The sequence below is a fragment of the Polypterus senegalus genome, chromosome 10 (genome assembly GCF_016835505.1).
Source record: "Polypterus senegalus isolate Bchr_013 chromosome 10, ASM1683550v1, whole genome shotgun sequence".
Taxonomy (NCBI): Eukaryota; Metazoa; Chordata; class Cladistia; order Polypteriformes; family Polypteridae; genus Polypterus; species Polypterus senegalus.
This window is the reverse complement of record NC_053163.1, coordinates 162,267,352-162,287,872: the sequence shown is the minus strand read 5'-3', so window position 1 is coordinate 162,287,872 and position 20,521 is coordinate 162,267,352. Positions and strand designations below refer to the sequence as shown.

The 20,521-nt window shown below is 51.6% G+C and overlaps 1 protein-coding gene across 2 annotated transcripts in view; it reads left to right on the top strand.

Moving 5' to 3' along the window:
* The first annotated feature begins 18,049 nt into the window (after window positions 1-18,049).
* The window catches only part of arid3a (AT rich interactive domain 3A (BRIGHT-like)), a 37,703-nt gene continuing 35,231 nt past the window's right edge, over window positions 18,050-20,521 (top strand). Inside the window, exon 1 of one of the 2 annotated variants that reach the window (XM_039767189.1) lies at window positions 18,050-18,407. The gene's annotated coding sequence lies outside the window, so the exon portion shown is untranslated. Of the gene's footprint in view, window positions 18,408-18,763; window positions 18,861-20,521 lie in introns of those variants that run through there. The other variant, XM_039767190.1, reaches the window with a different exon arrangement.

Below are 20,521 nucleotides of genomic sequence, written 5' to 3'. Positions count from 1 at the left end.
CGAGGTGCTGAGCGACGTCTCTGTGAGTTTACCAGGGACTGTGAGACCGGAGGAAGATGAGGAAGACTATGGTGACTGACAGCTGCGCTGCAAATGAAGCCTCCACGTCAAGTCTGGCGACGCGTTTTCACGATGACCGATTTCAAAATGGCGTCATAACAGTCGCAGCCCTCACTTCAGTGTCTTTGGCACGTTGGTGCCCACGGGGCACAGCTTGGTTTGTTGCCATAACTGTCACCAGTTGGTTCAGACCAGGCTGCCATTTCACTCATCTGGCTGCTTGACTGGTGCCCTCTGAGTTACTAAAGGAGGTGCTGGCATTCACTTTGTCACATGGCAGTGTGACAGGCGTGACTCCTGTGCCAGAGAATGCCCTTCACTCCGTGACTCACCCCATCATCAAACTTGACTGACTTGCTTCCCACCCTTTGGGCTCAGCGTTGGCACAGTTGGATGCCTGACACAGCGTTGCCCATCAGATCCCACTAAAGTGCACTAAAACGCAGGTCAGACACACGACGTGCCCCTCAGCCGTCGCCACTCTCGCTTTTTTATTCTTCTTTACCGCTGAGAGGCTTGGTGACCGCGGAGTGACCCTTCAGTCCCAGTTCTCTCCGCTGACGAGACCCCCTCGTGTGTGTCCACGTAAATTCGGGCGAGCAATTCCCGCTGTGCCGTTGAACTGAGCCCCCCGCTGCCGAGGGTCTCCTATCCATGTGGCCAACCGACTTTATTCTTATGCACTGTTTCAGTATTCGAGAAATGTCGCCCTTGGAGCAGCCAGCTTGTCTTGCAGTGGCTGAGCGGGTCACCGCGACAGTTGACGTCAAGGCGTTTCAGTTCCCCGGAGCGGCCTGCCAGTGTTGACCCCTCGGTTCGGTTGGTGGTGCCAGGGATATCAAGACGCTGACCGCCGGGTTCTGCACCACCATGCGCGGCTCGACGAGGGGGCGTGTCACTAGGCTGTTTACAAGGCAACTAAGCTCCCAGTTCATTGGCTTGGATATCCGTGACGTGTCCAGCCGAACGCAGCTCTCATTGGGCGGAGTTTTGGTGACGTTTCCACTCTACGGGCTGCCCTTTGAGTCAAACAGAACGTAACAAGCATTGCGCGAGTGTTACTGAAGGCGGCACATCACGGGGGCATCCGGCGCAAATAACGTTTACTGTGCCATCCTTTGAGAAATACAAACGGAATGAATTTAAACGGATTTCTGTTCGTACGACCGCCTTGTAACTTTTGTTCGGCTGATTCTCGGAATGTGCCCATCAATCGGATCCCATAAGAAGGAGGAAAGGGCGGCGTTGAAAGGCTCATTATTATTGTGACGCGCACAGATGGACATCGCCAGTGCCAGGCCAGTCTGAAAAGTCGATTCAGCGCCGCGTTTTCTGCTCACCGCGAACTGAACTTTCAATCAAAGAAACAAGCGGGCTTGATGGACGGAATGGTCACCTCCCGTTTCTCAAATGCCTTCCGTATGTAAAATCAACTGAACGGCATAGCAGCCTCACCGCGGTCGAAAGGTTGATCGCTACGTCAGGCATCGGCGGATTTGGTGCGCCGGCAGCCTCGGCTACTCCGGGGTCAGGCGACAAGCCACCCCACTAGCTCGACTTGGCTGTCGCATGTGCTTCTGTCCTGTCCATGTATTTAATCAATAAAAAAAGCCTTCGATGAACACTCAAAGCTCGCCAGCGCCGTCCACTTCATGTCTCGAGTTTTGAAAGTTCACGACGTCCTCCTGTCCACCATACTGGTTGGTTCTCTTGCTAGATGTCCCCTTCACGAGTTTCCAGCCGTGTCCCTGTGTTTGTGATGAGCTCATTTTAAAGTCACCGTCTCCTCTTCATCACAGTAAAGGCTCAACTCTTTTCATCTTCATCACTCATCCCCTGTAGCCCCCCGTAATCAGCCGAGTCGCTCTTCTCTGGACCTTCTCTTGTGCTGCGGTGTCCTTCTGGAGACTCCAGACGAGGCGTCACCTCCTGTCACTTGTACTCGCACATCAAGGCGCTATATAAGCCGACGCCTCTTTAATGGCTTCTCCTAATTCCAGTCATAAGGTGGACTCTCGATTTTCAGTCCCCCCATCGTGTATTCAGTCCTCACGATTTCTCTCCTTGGCGTAACTAATTATATTTACTGACATCTGCGATCTTCACTAACAGTCTTGGTGGGCCGTGGTGGTCTCGGGTTTTCATACTTTAACATCCATCCACCTACCTGCTGACTCCAGTGTGGCTAACTGGCTCTCCGAGGCTCATTGCTGAATTGCCAGAAGTCTTGACGTCAATTTCTGGAACTTTCAAGCTGTTTAAAGTCTCAGTTGACAAAACTTGGGACCCCCAGGAATTGTGAATTCTGTCCAGTAAAAGTGAAATCATCTCGGGCGTAAGGCGGGTGACTTCAATGACATGCCAAGCGTATAAAATCTGGGGAGGGTTTGAAAGCTGGAGCTGCGCACCCCAAGAAAACGAAACCCGACGGCTCCATGGGGTGGGCGTGTCCAGTCGCTCCGGACAATCGGATTGGTCAGTTTGGCCTTCGTCCCGCTTCAGTACAGATGGTGACGCGATGCTTTAGGGTGTGACGTTCAGGTCCTGCTTGTGACGAACCAAGGAGTTAAAATGGCGCACGTCAGTGACACAAAGCAAATAACTCAGCGTGGGACTTCTAGAAACTACCGAGGCGTAAGCAGAGTGCCCATTAAAGATGGCGAGGTTTTCACAGCGGGTGAGTGTGGCACGGCTGCCATTGGTGCTAATCACACAGCGGACAGGACAAGCCAGGCGCCTCGACACGACAGCATCTGAGAAGCAGCGGGCTGTACGGGAAAGCAATTGGGAGCCCCCCAAGAAAGGAGGCTGAGACACACTGGGACCCCCAGGAAAGGCGACACGCCAGTTTTAATTTGACTCCATTCCTGGTCCTTGTTGCTGAGCCTCGAGGGCAGAGGCAGCTGTCGCCAGAAGGGTCAGCATATGACAGGTGCCCACCTAACGCGCCCTTGTCACCAGTAAGGCTTAGGGGGTGCAGTAAGAGAGACCCCCCAGCACCGTGTGAGCCTAAGAGAGCGAGAGCCTGAAGGGGTGTCACAGAAAAGAGCTTCTCCAATTAACAGACTGGTTGAAGTGAAGACCTGCAGCCACTGTGGCCCCCCAGGACTGGGAGTGAGGACCCCTGAATGACATCCAGCTTCACAAATCCACTCCAGCCAGGTCGCTGTGCACGACCCTCAAGATGATCTGCAGCTCCATCAGCAGACCTGGAAGCTCCACGGAGGTCCTGCTCAGGCTTTGAAGGCACTGGTGGGGTCTCGTGTATGACGGCGTGCAGACAAAGCTGAAAATGTGCGTCCGGGCAAAACATCCAGACGCATAAAAAGGCCCCGCCCCTTTAGAACTCCCAATGAACACAGAATTTTGCATATTTTAATATGCAAATCAATACAAACAGCCCCTTCTGTTCAGTGGTCTGTTAAAAGACAATGGAAAAAATTGTGAGTGGTCTCCCCTCGACCTTCTGGATATGGAGACGGATATCTGAGGAGGAGACCGCAGGACAGCGTTATGGACATTAAAGCAACCAACAACTCCCGTTAGGGGGTCACCACAGCGGATCATCTTCTTCCAAATCCCCCTGTCCTCGTCATCTTGTTCTGTCACCCCCGTCACCTGCATGTCCTCACTCGCCACATCCATAAACCTTCTCTTGGGCCTTCCTCTCATCCTCTTCCCTGGCAGTTCCATCCTTGGCACCCTTCAACAGTATACCCCTCATCTCTCCTCTCCACAGGTCCAAACCAACTCAATCTCACCTCTCATTTCTAATCCTGTCCATCCTCGTCACACCCAATGTAAATCTGAACATCTTTAACTCTGCCACCTCCAGCTCTGTCTCCTGTGCCACCGTCTCCACCCCATATAACACAGCTGGTCTCACTACCATCCTGTAGACCTTCCTTGTCACTCTTGCTGTAACCCGTCTGTCACTCCTGACACTCTTCTCCATCCTCCCTGCACTCTCTTCTTCACTTCTCTTCCACAATCTCCATTACTCTGTACTGTTGATCCCAAGTATTTAAACTCCTCCACCTTCATCAACTCTCCTCCCCTCATCCTCACCATTCCTGACCTCCCTCTCATTCACACACATGTATTCTGTCTTGGTGGTCCTACTGACCTTCATTCCTCTCCAGGGTCTCCTCCACCTGCAGATCACAATGTCATCAGCAGACATCACAGTCCATGGAGACTCCTGTCTAATCTCGTCTGTCAGCCTGTCCATCACCATTGGAGATAAGAAAGGCCTCAGAGCCGATCCCTGATGTCATCCCACCTCCGTCACTCCCACCGCAGACCTCACCGCGGTCACACTCCCCTCGTTCATATCCTGTGCCACTCTTACGTACTTCTCTGCCACTCCCGACTTCCTCATATGATACCACAGCTCCTCTCAGTCACCCTGTCATTTGCTTTCTTCAGGTCCACTTCTGCTGCAGTTGCCCAGCTGTCTGGTGACTCTTCACTGCCACCCAATGCCAGTCTCACCCCCCTCCCTAAACTCAACCTTACAGTCTTCCTTTTTCAACTTCCACCATTTGATCCTTGGCTCTGCCCTCACTCTCTTCCTCTTCTTCATCCCCACTATCATCCTACAGGCCACCATCCTATGCTGCTTAACTCCACTTTCTCCTGCCACCAGTTTGCAGTCTCCTTCAGATGGACCCTCGTCTACCTGTGGGCATCTCTCTTGTACGTCACCCTGTGCTCCTCCCTCTTCTTATTCGCCACAGCCATGTCCATCCTTTTGGTATAATCCACTATCCTTCTTCATTCCTCTCCCCATCACCTCCTCATCTTCACCAACATGTCCACTGATATTTGCTCCAACCTCCACTCTCTGTCCATCACCTCATCCATCGCACACCCGACTTGAGGGGCGTATGCACTGACAACACTCATCTTCACACCTCCAGCTTCATCATCCTCACTCTGTCTGGCGCTCTTGTTCATCACACCAACCTCATTTCTCCTCCCATCCACCCCATGACAGAACAATTAAAGAATTCATTAAAATAATTTAAATTGATTAATTAAAAAATAATGACTTCATTAAAGAGCAATCCACAACAAATCAAATGAATAATTTGATAATTAATGAAACAATTATTATAGAGTGAAAGTAAAGTTGAAGAAATCGCAGTCTGCAGCTTCTTGAATAAAAGATAAAGGACCACCTCAGGTTAGCGGGCGCAGCCCACCAGCTGATCGAAATCTCCGTTTGTACCGAATACGTGTGTGCAAAATGTGGGTGACCAAAGTGAACGGGTCCTCGAGTTGTCGTCTTCACACACACACACACACACGGCACCTTTCTCAGGAGGTCTAAAACGTGGCAGGACCGAATCTTTGGGCGACTCCAGGACTTTCAGACGCCATCACATTCCCGATATTACGGCTCGCTGAACAGTTTAGAATACCGAGGTGTACGCGTGATTTCATTCTCAAGGTTAAAGCTTGCATTAAACACGTGAGGGCACGCGGGCACAGAGGTAGTGCTGACCTGGCACTCCGTCCAGGGATTGGTCCTGCCTCCTCTAAGATGTTTGCTGGCACCCTGAATGGCAGTGCCATACCAAACCCCCCCCGCCATCCTGCCCCCCTCCAATTCCCGTCATTCTGTTTCTTGCTCCACGTCACCAATCGCCACACAATAAGCGTCTGTAAAATAATTAAAAACCAGCTTAGTACGCCGATTTGAAATATCTTCACAGTTCATGTTTAATTATTCTGTCCATCTATCCAGGGTCGCGCCAGCCCCAGCAGGCATCAAGTGTGAGGCAGGACCAGTCCCTGGACGGGGTGCCAGCTGATCGCCGGGTGACTCCGAACGCACACACACAGTGACGTCAGTTCAGCACCAGCAGATCCCGTAACCTGCATGCCTTTGGAAGGAAACCCACAAACTGCAGGCAGGGGACACCGGTGACGTCACCCCCTTACTACGTGGCACCAGTGTTTCTGCCACACTCCCGTTACACCCCCATGTTTAACGATTAACGACAGTCTTTAATGGATTTCACCCTGATATCCAGTAACATTAACAGCACACGGCGCCGGATGAGAGCGCTTGGGAATCGACTTCATCGTCATCGTCATCGTCGTCATCATCATCATCATCTGTTAAGACGAGGTGCCCGCTTTTAATATTGCTAGTAACGCTAAAACAGTCGTGCCAGCTGTGGCAGTTTGTTCATTCTGGGCACCGGCATATTGTTACAGACGGAGTACAATCACGTGAATGAAACTGGGAAACGACTCGCCGTTAATGGGGGTGCATTCGATAAAGCCCACCGTCATGGACGTGAATCTAAAAAAGAAAAGCAGACCACAGAAGGGGTAGCACAGCTTTGATGTGGGGGGCCGCCTGCTTGTAAAGCCGAGCAGAAGCGTGGCATGATTGGATACTCGAGGGGGGCTGCCATGAAAACGTGTGCCACTTTATGCCAAGCTGAGTTCATACACAATTGAAAATGAGCGTCAAAACGGGCGAACGCAACATCGATGTGTGAACACGCAGTTTATACACGAGACCCTAAGTCTGCAGGCTACAGAAAGGAGCGAGAAAAAGTCCTGGTGCCTCAAGAATAACGTCGTGCGTAGAACTGACACTCTGACGTGACGTGCAGACAAAAGTGGAAATGTGCGTATGCACCAAAAAATCCAGATGCATAAATCTGTGCGAACGCCAACTTCCACGTTCTTCTGCTCCATAAATCCTGATCAGCGTGAAAAGTAACACACGTACACGCGCCTGCAGCCCCACCCCGACTCCTCCCAGAATGACGCCTCTTTGAATATGCAAATCAGTATAAAGAGCCGTTAAGATTAGCGTTCTGTGAAAAGACAACGAGAAAACCAAGAGGGCGAAATGGAAGAAGTTCAGCGAATACCAAGTGGAGGGAAAGAAAGACGCAAACAGTGGAATAAACAAGAAAAGGAAGTTGATCGAGTGACCTGGCGGGGCGGAAAAACTCGAAAGCTCAAATACACAAAGTCACACAGCGGCCAGCATAAAAAAAGAAGTTGTCAGATATCAACGTCACCGTGAAAAGGCGCCCACCGTCTGAGTGTCGCGTGCCAGCTTATTAGGGTACAGAGAAAAAAAAATTAAAAGGCACACAGTAGGAAAAAATATGAAATGTCCACTTGAATCTCGACATTTCCACTTTAATCACGTAGTTTATTTTGTCATTAAAGTAGAACTTCAGAAACTTCATCTTAAAATCGTTTAATTAGCCAGTTTCTCAAATCACATCGTAAGTAAAGTCGCACGTTAAATGCTGTATGTGCTCTGTGTGTGTGAATCACTACGTGCTTCTTAAACCGGCTCTCTTCCTCCGACAGGACACGGAATCCTTTACATTCGTGATATTCCAGCTCTCTGAATAACTCAAATACTCCGATGTATACGTGATGTCAATTTCATGATCATAGGAGTTAAAGCACGTTATTAAACATGGGCACACGGTGGCACAGTGACTGTTCATGTGTCACGTAAGAGGCTTGCTGCGCCGTCTGCGACCTTCGATGAAATACTTTACTGTAGCAGTCGTGTCTCTCTCGGACGTACTAACCTCCAATTCCTGTCCTTCCTTTTCTTTCTCCAGATACCCAATCGCCACACAATCAGCTCTGTAATGGACGTTAAGCCATCTGTAAGCTGAGAACGCCGATTGTTCAAAACTTTTAAGGAACATTTGAATTCTCTTCGTAGTACGTGTTTAATTATTCTATCTGTCTGTCCTTCCAGTGTCACGTCAGTCCCAGCAAGAATACAACGTGAGGCAGAAACAATCTGTGAAGGGAGCGCCAACTCCTTGCTAGCGCAGCGACGCCGCGTCCTCACATGTTTAAATATTAACCATGTAGATTATTTAAATGAAGTTAGTTTTACCTGTATAATATAATAAACATATTTTACTGCATTTCATCTTAATGATCTCGTCATCATATATGAATACGCGCTTTATAAAGTGGCGCAGGTTGTGTGATGTTATAACTGTATCGCCAGTTTCCAGTGAGGTGATTGCACTAAGAAGTCCTAGCAGGTCTACGAGGAGCACCTGATGGCTGACTGAGTGCGTTTAGAGACTCTTTGTGAATCACGAGGTCCGTACAGGAAAGGCTCTGAAGTGTTTGTCGTATGAGAGCAGTTCAAATAGACTGTGTGTGTGGCTGAGGCGGCGTGTGCTCGATGTTGTATCCTGATAATCCGATCAGCTGCTGTGATTCCACACTCGGATACACTGACATTAACTCTTTTAGGGCTTTATTTTATTTTTTTTTTTGTTTCTTATCTCCCAGGGCTGAATATTTTTCCAAAAACTAACATTTTTTAAAAAAGAACACAAAGCAATTGTTTAACATATCAAATCAACAACAAATACTTCCTTTTGACAAATGTTCCTGTCTTGCATGTTGTATGAGCCTGCACACTCGATGACTTCACGTACGTGTTACACCGTCTGATGTCACTCAGAGCAGCCAATTTCAGTCACTGCCACATTGCACTTCTCACAATACGTGTTGCTTTGGTGCCGACTTTTCAATTGTCTGTTGCTGCCCTTTCTCACATATATTGTTAGTGTGTGCTGTAGAGAGACAAGTCACCCTTTGGCCATCGTGCCATTCCACTGCCACCAAGTTTATGCCTGCATGAGAACCGTATTGTCACCTCTTTTCATCTTCTGACACTTTCTGAACTTTATGCATGGCATTACAGCCTGGCTCACCCCCTGGGATTTGTTTCTGTTTATTACAGAAGTGAATCAAACTTTGCAGCAGCAGCACATTGTACCTCCCACCATGCTACATAACCTGTCCAAAGCCACCAGGGGACAAAGCACGTTTGGACCAATGCTCCCTGAAGTTATATCACCAGTTCTGTCCCATCTCTATTTGTGATACCACAGCACGCTTCATCTCGTCTTTTGTTGTGGGTTTACACTTTGAAAAATGAGAATGCGATGCCAACGCGGCCCGTGGTTCAAAACAATTCTCTGCCTACCTGTTTATCTCGTCTGACGGTAGCTGAAAAGCAGCATCAGGAGAGAGCAGCCTGAAGTCCAGCAGCTGGTGATCTGTCGTGTCCAACAGCGAGCCATGCCGTCTTGTGAAGTCCAGCAGCCAGATCGGCTCTCAACGGATCAGTGTCTGTGTATTTATCCCACGTGGACCTTGCTGTAGATGAATCGGCTGCGCGAAGCGCTCAACTGGCAGCAGATCGGCTGGTGTTTGATCAGCTGATGCCAGCTTCTCACTCTCTTGCTCGATCTCCTGATCACTGTCAATAAAATCCGATTCTGAAAAATCAGAGTCCGACTCCGCGATAATGTGCAAAACATTGTCTGCCGAGTGTTTTCTTTTCTGCACTCACTTCGCTCCCTTGTCACGTGTCGATGCCATCTTGCCATTGTTTACATTTCACAACTCACGCACACGCTAGGATTAGTGGCCGAGTCAACGAGTCTAGCATTCCTCCAAGCACAGAGGGAATGCCTGTGACGTGACGGTGAGATTTGTCGCCATTAACAGCTGATTATCGCCCTCAACCCCACCTGTCGACTTTAGTCGACATCCGCCCTAACCCTACCGAAGTAGAAATGAATGACAAGCGCCCCCCTGTGGTGTGTTTGCTGAATTACAAGGTGACTGACCAGCTAAGTGGCTCGGGGAGCAAAACATCGAGATTTGGGGTCCATGGCCAGGAAACTCCCCAGACCTTCATAATCCCATTGAGAACTTGTGGTCAAGAGGCGGGTGGGCAAACAAACCCCCCCAGTTCTGATGCTGTAAGAATAGGCAGCTGCCATCCATCAGTCAGGATTTGGGCCCACAAGTTGATTGGCAGCCTGCCAGGGTGAATTGAAAAGGAAGGGCCGCCACTGCCATACATAAACGTCACGTCATTGTCACTAAACTTCTGAACTGCTTGTCATTGTACTTCAGTACCCCAGAGGAACATCTGACACGAAGATCTAAAGACACTGAAGCAGCAGCAGCAGCAGACTTGGTGGACAGGGACACTTGGGTCCTTCTCTCAAACCTCTGGCCACGGCCGTGTGACTGACACATCGGACTTTACTTTATTCTTTGCCTAATTTTATTATTATTTTTTTTATTTACTGCTCTGACCTGCCACCGACACGTCCACCAGACTGACCACATGTGGACCTCCTTGAGCCCCCCCCCTCCATTTACCTGCGTCTGCCTGGCCCCTCGGCTTATTGTCACACGTCACCGGCTGACCAGTTCGTTTCCAGTCTCTCTGCTCAGCACAGACCCATGTTCTCCTTGGTGTTGTTAACTGGTTTTGAACCCGTGTCCAGAGTGCACCTCGTTTAGTTGGTCACTGGTGTTTTCTGGCCTCGAGTGTCATCATCATCATCATCATCATCATCCTCACAGAGCAGGGCAGCTCAAAGCGAGACGACGAGAAGAGGAAGGAGACAATAAGAGAGAAGAGCACAGCCGGGTAAGGAGAGAAGTCAAAATAAACGAAGAACTGCAGTCGGGCTGGAAAAACAAAATGAAAACGGGTGGGGGTCCCCAGGCCACTAGACCACCCAGCCGCCACTGGGCATTCTACCTAACATAGGCGTCCGAAATCAAACGTCCACATGATGGGACAGCCGAGACCCCCGCCTTCATGCCATCATCTCAGGGGGCTGCTCAGGTCACCACCACCATAGGGGGGGTCCCTGTCGCTGTGATGAAGCCGTCTTCGTTGTTATCGGGGTGGACAACAGGGGGCCGCTGTAGAGCTCCCCGGACCCCAGGGGCCACAGCAGCACCAACACTCTCTCTCTTCCTCTTTCTTCCTCCCCACCACCCGACGTTGACCCCTTTTATTGAGCACCCGGAATGTTCCACGACCTCCTCCTGGCAGCACTTCCGTGGTCTACGTATCCCAGCAGGGTTGAGCCGGTGGCACCGTAGCACACTGGGGGGTCCTGCTCCCCCCCCCCCAGGTCCTTCCAGTATGGAGGCGTCCCAGCCGGGTAAGAGTCCTGGCTGTGGCACAGAGTTAGCCTGGTGATTTTCTGTCAGTAAACTCACGTCTCAGGTTTTCTTCTGCATGTCAGCAGAAGGCCGCCTTGCCACCTAAGCAGACCCCCATCTGAGGGGTGTGAGGGGGCTGGCATTCCAACATACAGGACGGGCTGCGGTGTTTGAAGGCTGAAAGTCAATTCTGAATGACACGGGTCACCAATGTCACGACGCCAGGACTGAATTTCTCTTTCGAGTTGTGTTCTGCGCCCCCTGTCACCGACTCAGGTCTGTCTTAGGTGGTCCTGTTACACTCCCCTAGTCGACTGGAAACTAAAGCGTGGACCCCTTTTGAAAGGCCACGGTTACCGTTTGCTGAAAGAACGCGGTCCTGCTAATCTGACTGACTTGGGGTTTCAAATGGGGGTCTGTCAGCGTCAATAGGACCCCTCAATCCGTCACCTGAGACTCGCGTTTCACTCTGATGGCCTCACTGTGTCCCTTTTTGCCAACCACTAAGCTTTCTGTTTTCTCTTTTATTAAGTTTGAGACAACAGACATTGGGGGTCAGTGAGCCCACAGAGTCGGGGTCTTCAGGCGCTGTCCATACATAAAGCCGCGTGTCATCAGCAGAGCTGTGGTGGCTCATCTTGTGCTTTGAGATAATTTGACCTGATGGAAGCATGGAGATCCAAAAGAGCAGCGGACCCCCGAGAGACCACCATATAGAATATCGGGGGTCTCCAAGGTGTAAAGAGAGAGAGAGAGAGAGAGAGAGAGGTTGGCAGCAGGCACAGATTACAGCGCATTGCCACCCCACCACACGATGACCCACCCAGATTGGGGGGGGTCACCTCAGCACCACACTGGAATGGCGGGAGGGGTTTTTCATGGTGGCTGGAGTGCCAGTCCTGCCACCAGCCCCCAAAGATGTTGCCAGAGAGGCCCACCCATCATCTCAGGTGGTCTTTGGTGAGTCTAAGGGAGCAACAACAACAGAAAGACGTCTTCTGTCCGCCTTCCTCTGCCGTGATTTGTTCTGAAACCCGAGTGACGCTCGTCAAGAATTGGGGGTCTCATTCGCGTAATCGCCGAGCTGCGTGACGACGGCCGTGTCTACGAGTTTACTTGATGAGGCAGGATAGAAGGACAGTGGAGTCGCGATTACTTCTCTTGAGCTTTAGACAGTCATTGAAGCCCCCCCATATGGTGGTACAGCACGCCACACTACTTAGTGCCCTCTCGCTCTGTCACCGGCACTGAGGTGGCTTGTCCCTTTGTCGGCCGGCCATTTTATTAGGCACCCTGGTTTTCCACCAGCATTCCCAAAGATTTGTTGGCTCGGCTGATTAGGAGATCTAAAGGGTCCGTGTGTGGAGTGCGTGAGCGCAGGTGGGCACTAACAGAGCCGGCTCTGCCCAGCGCAGGACCACCCTCCTTCTGATTTCTCACTTTTAACGGTCGAGCATTAAGTGAGTGTAAAAAGGCATTGATGGGCGGCCCCCATCCATTTTCCAAACCCACTTCTCCTGAGGGTCACGAGGAAGCACCTGAGCCACAGCCCACTTGACCGGACCCCCCGGGCACTAAGCCAGCCATTTGGAGTGACTTGTGTGACAAGACGACTTGATGCCTGTGGCTCTTAACATTACATTAAGTGGCCTCTGATCCAGAGCCCATGGCACAAGGTGGTCCGACTCTAATGGTCTCTTGGTGGTCTCACCTGTCAACATGAACCCCACCTCCCCTTGTGCTCTTCAGCTGTGCCCTCTAACTTTGATTGACAGCATGTGCAGCCAATCAGGAGGCGTCCTGCAACCCCAGGAACTGAAAGATGCCAGCAGATGACTTACACTACCAGCCTGGCATGAGCGAGTGTGCCACCCCACCCAGAGCTGCAGCCCTGTAAAGTACAAATGACCAGATGGATGAGTAAATAGCACCCAGCCCATCACAGCTGGAGATGGCACAGTAGTGGCTCCCTGTCTGTCACCCACTGAGTCACCAAAGAGGCCAAACGGAAAGCTGAAGGGGGCAGCATATTGACAGACGTGACCTTAGTGTCACCCGCAGCGTGTCCTCAGTTCCAAGTAAAGGTTTTGGGCAAAAAGGCTGCAAGGCCCGGGCACCATCCTCTGCCAGACGTGATGTTCACTTTCAGTCTCTGAGGTGCCAGCGTGCTGTCAAAGCACCCTTGATGTGGTCTAAACGAGGCTGCCTCGTCTGGCACGCCATCCATCACACCTCACACTTTAACCAAGGAAGGAAGGAAGGAAGGAAGGCTGACTCAGAGGAGGGCTGAGCGGGCACAGTTGGCGAGGATGAGGCTGGCGAGGCTCACAAACAAGTTCAAGGGATGTCCAGGCCAGCCGTCAGAAACCCTGCTCTGTTCCAAATCCGATGCCACTGTCTGTGCCAAGGTAGAGGAACCGGTGCCCCTCTGCTCAGCCTGTGGACAGATAGTGAGGGTGGTGGCCAGCACGCTGGGGGTTCGGCTGCTTATCACGAGGATGGCATCAAGCCTCTAACTGCTCCTTTGCTCAGTGCCCATTTTCAGTACCTGTCCTTTCATGAGAATGAAACTTTGCTTGACGTGGCGCCTTCATATAGTGAGCGCCATGTTTGGGGTACTGGCTTCTTTAAGGTGAGCCCTGAATATAGCGCCTTTCATGTCAAACACCACTTTTTATCATAGAGTATGGGTGGTGCCCATTTTATATAGGTGGCACCACACGCCTACAGTGTTGAACAGCAAAATGGTGAGGATGCCCACTGAATGACGATGATGAGGGGACTCCTCCATGTCCATATTGGCATTTGTGAATGGGGGCGCAGCACTGCCACCATAGGGGGCACCTGGGCCTTTGTAATGACCTTGCATCATTGGCTGACTTTATGATACCCATGAGGTAAGGTGGCCACCCGGGCATTCTGTACCTAAGGTCTCCTTTAGCCTTGTCCAGATGGAGGGTGCGGAGTGACCAAGTGACATTTCTCTGTCACTTCAGGGGGTTTTGCCCACAAGCATTTGGCAGATGTCAGTCCTGCAGTGCCCACCATATCCACTTTGTAGAGACAGCTGGTCACTGTGCTGCTGCAGTGTTTCTGTAGCTGGACTTTTGTGGCACTGACTGGCCAGCCTGTGACATGTCCATGTGTCCCCGCTGGTGGCCTTCAAGTTACGCTCGCGCACGTTTGCCAGATGCTGTCCTTCTCTTACTGACTTTTCCTGATGCGTCTTTAATGTGTTTGATGGTCACACACACTGCTGACCGCCGGTCACTTGCCTTTAGTGACCGCGGTGCCAACCGTTTCCGTCATTTTGCCCTCCCCTAACATTGCCCTGCCATTTTAAAAAGCCTCTCCTTCCGTTCAGCCCGGGCTGCGCTACTTCCAGATTCTCAATTCCGGCAGGCCGAGTGACTTCCTCAGCTTTGTCCAGGGAGTCGTCCACAAAGACCACCTGTGGTATTTTTATAACGCCTTGCTTTGCCCAAAGCCTTCCATTTTCTGTCCAGTTCAGTGAGGGGCGACCGGGCATCAGTGCCCTTGGGTTCAAATCTTGTGGCTTACTGTGCGCCTTGGGCAATGGGGACGGCGCGGGTGACGACATGTGGACATTGCATGGGGGGTGGGGGTTGTGTGGCAGGTGGGCTCTGATGTTGTGACGTTCAGATTTTTGGGAAGCGTCCCTGGCACGGGGTTAGTCCAGTCCTGGCTGTGTTGCCGCCTCAACATCCTGCTTGTCTGGTCACACAGCGGCCTCTAGTGATGGCACGTGGAACTGCATGGGTCTGTGGGCAGCCTCTCAAACATTCTGGGCAAACGACTTGGGTGCCAACCTCAATCCATTACAAAGAAGAACAACACATTTTATTTATATAGCGCCCTTCCTGTAGTCAAAGCACTTAACCCATCATGGTGGGCTGGAGCCTGGGGGGCCGGGCTAGCACTGTATCCCAACAAAGTGTGGAAGGAAAGCCCATAAGACCAACAAGAACAACAAGAACATTTATTTCTGTCGCACATTTTCATACACACAGAAGCTCAAAGTGCTTTACATAATGAAGAACAGAAAAATAAAAGACACAATAAGTCAACATGAATTAACATCGAATAAGAGTAAGGTGGTCCAATGGCCAGGGGGGACAGAAAAAACAAAAAAAAAAACTCCAGACAGCTGGAGAAATAAAACCAAATCTGTAGGGGGTCCGAGGTCATGAGACCACCAGCCAGTCCCCTCTGGACAATCTACCTAACATAAGTGGAACAGTCCTCTTTGGATTTAGGGTTCTCACGGAAGGACTTGATGATGATGATGATGACGGTCACGTAGACTTCTGCCTTTCAACCCAACCATCATTATTGGAGCCTCATGAAGCTTTGAGCGGGTGGAGGTGGCACAGGAAAAAGAAACAGAAGAGAGAGTTGAGGTCAGAACGGATTTTAGAGCCACCATGAATAGTAATTATGATGAATTGAACATAAACCAGGGCATGAAGGGCAAACAGGACAAGATTTGAATCCAGGACCGTAGCTGAGAAGTGACATGTGGGCAAACTTCAGATGCCATTTTGAAAAAAATCACAACTGGAAGATGGCAGGAAAATACAAACAAAAGCAGCAGGTGAAGTAGTAAGAGGTGACATTAGAGGACGGCCAGCGCTACTCAAGGTGATGGGGGCACGGCCTCTGGAGGATAACAAAATGGACTGCAGGCTCCCCCTCAGCCACTCCAAGATCTCCTCTTCAGTGGATGCCCAGAGTGCCTCAGCTGGCACCCCTTGAATGGCTGTTGGTCTCCTCACTGGGGTGGGCACCCCTGTATCCACTTCTCCTTGTGGTACAAACTTTTGTGGGTCAAACGACTAGACTAAGAAGGGTTCAAATTTTGCCTGCCCCCCCCCCCATTTAAACTAGGGGTCACAGCTGGGTATCCATCGGTCACAGGCTGAGCTGTAATCAGTGCCACACCGTGGCCAGGTGGGCTGGCTGGCAGACAGGCTAAGACCTCAAATGAAGCCAATTAAAAGAAAAGTGAGACAACTGCCTGAAAGTTGGGGTCTTGGGGGCACCGGCTCTCTCTCTCTTACACACACAAGCACACGGTGCCAGCCTGGCCTCAATCCGTCTCTGGGGACCTTTGAGGAAATGCCACATGCACACAGGGAGACCATGCAGGCCACACACGGGTAGTGACCAGGTGTGGGATTTGAACCCGCAGTGTTTTATCTCGTCACATGACATCTGCCACCTGATCAGGCATTTTATTTGTGTTGACCCAACATTCACATGGCATGGGGGGAGCAATCCTGGCAACATCAAGTGCCAGGCAGAGAACAGTGAACGGGACATCTAGCAATCAAAGGGTTGAACAACAGCCGCGTAAGATCAAAAGTAAAGGGATGCCAGTGGGGCACAGGGACAGACATGATGGCACATGGCTGGTGGAGGAGCTACTTATGCGGTGCAGGGGAACCAACCCTGGACAGGATGCCATCCACCATGCTGCCACACACCCAGGTAGTGCGCACAGCAGCTATGAGGTACCAGTGTGCCACCCTCACAAATGATGTGCTGGTGCAAACGGATGGAGAAATTAACATGGGTGAGCGCTGGATGTGAGGAGTGTGACACTTTATTGGAAGCCACAGTGTAAAGTGAAGACCCTGGAGTGCCCACCACCCCATGGCATTTTGAAAAGGTGGAGACAAGACAGGGCCTCGCAAAAAGGAGCATTTTGACAGGATGAGGGTCTTTAGCCCCCTTTATGGGTGTCTAGGTGTAAATGAAGAGTGGGGGATGGTGGCCCCCCTTGGGGGTTTAATGGTATTTACACTCATATAGGATATCAAGCAGCATTGGGGGCAGTTATTATAAGTAATAGAAGGACTAAAAGGTCAGGGACTTAAATCTCTAAAGCCCCCCTCTTGTAAGATCACAGACAAGACCCCGGCTGTGACCAGGTCCTGATTTCCTGCTGGGTCAACCCATTCCAGTCTGTGCCCACTAATCAGCACTATACAGTACAATAAGCTCTAAGTTGCCAGTGTTGCCTTTATGCATATGGCAGCCAAATGTCATGGCCACCCATTAAATGTCACCCTTAAGTGTTGTCCCCCGTCCCCACACGCATGGCTGTAACCTCCAGACACTGAGTGGTCTATTACATTTGTTCTCTTTGGCGGTTCAAGGCGATCTCTTGGGCTCGGACCCTCCTTTCCTGCCAGCTGAAGCCCCCTCCGACTGTCGGTGTGACGCCTGTAACAAGTGTGCTGATCACCTCTGCCAGGTACCCTGCCAGGCTGTCGACGCCAACGCCGCTGTGCTCGACATAATGCCGGCGGTTGTTTTCAGTTGCGCGTTAGCACCTGCAGGCGACGCTCTACGCGTCTCCATGGATACAAATGGCACCCCGAACATGTCGTGTCTGGCAGGAAGGGGCGGCGGGGCGTTTTGGGAAGGGGGCAGCTGTCGCACGGGCCAGGGCCCTCCACCAGCTAAGGAGGAAGTGTGGCCTTTGAGAGGTCAAAGGTCGGGCCGCCCCCCCTCATTAATCACTACTGTCTCTCTCTTCCGCACTGCTGGCTTTTCAAGTTTTCGGCTCGTCCGTCGGCTCGCTTGTCGCTTCTGTTCTCAAATAAAGATTTCATAACCAAGCAGGGGTGACCCTCGCATGGCCCCGCCCCGGAATCCGAGGACGGAGAAGTGGGCGACGCGGCGTCCCTCATTATTTGTTAAATCACGCGTGTCCCCGCCCCCTCCTCGCCTCTCCGCACGTTCACTCGTTTATTGTCACACGCACTAGGAAATACGGTAGCGCGCATGCGCCCTGTGGACTCCTCGCCTCCGCTGCAGGGACTACGGCGGTCTTGTTAAAAGTCCCCAGCGCTTGAACGCGTGCGCTTCTCGGCTCACCGCTCCGTTCCAGCGACTCGATTGATGGCTTTTGCCGTCTTGCGGCACACCCGAGCACCGGAGGCTGATCGCAGGCGGACTGTCGCTTGAGGCTGCGCTGGTTCCCGAGTTGGACTTTTTTGAGACGGTGCCTTGAGCTCTGCTCCGCCCGCCCGCCCTTCGCCACTCGGGCCCCCAGCGCCGGCCTCTGATTCAGAGGTTAGGAATTTGCATCTGATCGCTCGCCGTTTGTCACCCGAAGGCCGCGAGCCCGCCTTACACCGGGGCCACGACACGACGATGCCTCCCAAGTAGTCCCGGACGCCACAGTGCCGCTCGATCGCCGAGGAGTGCGCTCGTTTGCCAGAGGGATTCACCGGGCAGGGGGTCGGAATGCGCCCCCTCCTTTCAAGTTCCCAAGAGTTCGCCCAAATCAGACGGAAGCGGATTAGGTAAGTGGCATGTTTGGCTCCCGAGCGCTTTGAACTGGGGGCTCCGCGCCGAGGACCATGTCCCCTTCCTCTCGGATTCGCCTCTTTGTTGTTTTATCTTTTAGTATTTACGATCGTTTTTTTTTTTTGCTGTCCCAATCGGTCCTTCCTTTATTTGGTTAGCCTGGCGCTACGGCGGCACTGAATTATTTAGGATGCGGGTCGGGCAATCTTAGCGATTTTAACGTTGGAGCTCCTGCACTAAACCGCCGGCCTTTAATTATTTAGGAGTGCGTGCGTGAGTGTGAGTGAGGGTGGGGGAGGAGGAGTTGGGCTGCCAGAAAGTCCGGGACGAAGCCCTTTGATTTGCCGGGGGTCTTCTCATTAATGTTCGAGTGCGAGGCGACCAGTCCGATTGACGTTCCAGCAGATTAAGAAGCCACCCGAGTCATCCCTCCGGGCGGAGCGAGGAAGGTACGTGTGCTTCGGGGTGCCCCCTCCTGCTGGGCACAATCCGATTCACTGCGATCTGACCGCAGATTTGCTTGTGCTGCGCACTCGCTCCTTTGGATTGCGTGGTCCCGTAAATACGCCTGAGTAGGTGCTGTGCGGCGGGCGTTTGGCGGAGAGTCGGTCCCGATCCGTCTATGTAGCGACTTTGAATCCCGAAGACCACCGCGGCGTTCAGGGCGGTTGTTTACATTGCAGATTACAGTCCAACGCCTTAGCCGCTAGGCCACAGCTCCTAGGCCCCGACTCGTCCTTCCCGTTGCTGACTGTCGAGCTGATCGCTTTAAATCTCAGTGTCACTCAGCCGGCCATTCAAGAAAACATGATGGGCATGCAGGGGTCACGGCTGGCCCTCTCGGTTTTTTTTTTCTTGCCTCCCCCGTGTTCTGATGTCGCGTGCTCGTGTGCCATTCGTCACGATACAATGTAACTCGCCTGGCTGCTTTGTGTCTTTCTCTTGAGACCCTAAATGTGGGTCTTAACGTGCGCTCCTTTCCTGTTTCGAGCGGATGCGCGCGGGTTCGACACACCTGGGCCATCTTGGTCCGCTCCGATTCCGATCAATGACAGCCATCGATTTCCAATCGGATACCACGTCGTCTTTGTATTTTTTTTTTGAACATTCTTTGGTCCCCACCCCCCACCGACTAAGCCGCCCTTCCCCCACCCGCCGATCAGCTGTTGACACGCGTTCGCCTTTCTTGTCAATCGGGTACGCACACCGGGCATTGTGCCACGTGGCTGCTCGGCGACCCTCGGTGTGGCGCCCCTGGAGGCCCGAGGTGGACACATCCATGTCATCCACTAACTGGCATACCGGGGTCGCACTTCCTCTCCGTCCACTCCATCCCCCTTTTGAACCCAACCACGCCAGGTGAGTTTGAATTGTGTTTTTGAATGGCACCACACCAAGTGGCTCTTTGTTCCATTCTGCTGTAAACTCGGGCTTTCGAGTTCAACTCTGCGGTTTGTTATTTTGTGTTTTCAACGCCATTCTGTTTCCTTTTCTATCGTGGAGGTGGCACTTCTGTGGCAGAACTTGTAAGCTCGTGTGTTATCCTGGCCTACAAAACTCAAATCCACCTGCCCCTCTGCAAACATCTTCTATTTGAAATTGTCAAATCTGCCTGGTGAAACACCTCAAGGTGAAGTACAGAGGGGGACAAAGTCATCTTGAACCCTGAAAAGGATGGGTATTGCTAAAGGCTCAGGGTGGCATCAGCCCAGTAAGTGGTATGAAAGGAGGAGGCTGAGCGCCTCATGTTAAAGACTTTTATGTCACAGAATGCCAGGAGCCCATGTGAAGCCATATACTGTGTTCTCATTTAATGCCAATCATGGTCTGTCTGACTGCCCAGTGCAGTTGTGTCCATGGCTCATGTTGGAACGAGATTCCTGTGTAAGGCATTATAAGCATTGATCACCTGTCTGTTGAACGTTTGCCTCAAATCCCTTGAAGCTTTGTAACTGAAGACATGACGGAAGGCGCTATATAAAGTGTCACTAGTGGATGTCCCTGTAATATGCACTCTGTTCGAGTTGTTGAACGCGTTCTCACAGCTCTGTGGCACACGCACGAAAGGCGCTATACACACGACCTGACCGTAGAACTTGGCACCAGTGGA